We start from the raw sequence: 983 nt of genomic DNA on the forward strand, positions 1-983 counted from the left end.
GTTTTAATTCCCCACACACTCCCGTGTGCCCCTGGGGGGGGGGCATATTTAATTATACTCGTGCCTCACCAGCTCAGAAAAGGCGTTCACACCAAAACAACAAATTAAAATGATCAGCGTCTGAACATTTTATTTAATAAATGAATAAAATTCATAAATTAAGAATATCAATTCAGATAGGGAAAAATCTTGTCCATAAAAGTATCCTATCAAGTTGTTATAAATACGCAATTTTTATATACATCTTTAGAAATTTAATTGTAACTGCCTGACAAGCAATATGTGTTGATATCTGTGTTCTATTGTTATATTAAAATGCGTTAATTAAAACTTAATTGTTTAAATAAGTACACACTGTTAGAGGTATTTTTTGTGGTGAAGTTATTTTTCTAACAACACAGGCCTGCGATGGTTTTATTGTCTTGAAATTTTTACATGTTCTACAGTGCTTCCTGTACGCTGAATCCAAAAATGATATCCATTTTTGTCTATCACGTACAGGTTTTTCACAAAACATCATATTATTTATTTGTCACTATGGCAACAAGAGGTTGTGTAAATGACCCAAAACTTCTGTTATATTTATGGTAACTTTGTTGTAAAGAAACAGAGGCAAAACATTACATAATTCGTCAAAAAAGCATATTACGCATATTTGGGAATAAAATTTGGGGACAAAGACAAATCATGGGCTCCGCACAAAGTTTGTACCGTTTGTGTCGAAGATCTGAGACAATAAGAAAAAGTTTTTACTTTTTGGAATTCCAATGGTCTAGCGTGAGCCTAGAAACCACGGAGATGACTGCTATTTTTTTGCTCATGTAACGTGCAAGACTACAACATTCGAAATAAAAGGAAGTTTCGTATCTGAACTTTCTATCTGATACAAGACCTGTTGCTCATGGACCTGATGTACCTTTACCTACTCCAGCGGAGACTCTTAATACAGTTTCATCTGATTCTGAATCTGATGTCAGTAGAAA

The sequence above is a fragment of the Limulus polyphemus genome, unplaced genomic scaffold (assembly GCF_000517525.1).
Source record: "Limulus polyphemus unplaced genomic scaffold, Limulus_polyphemus-2.1.2 Scaffold2550, whole genome shotgun sequence".
Taxonomy (NCBI): Eukaryota; Metazoa; Arthropoda; class Merostomata; order Xiphosura; family Limulidae; genus Limulus; species Limulus polyphemus.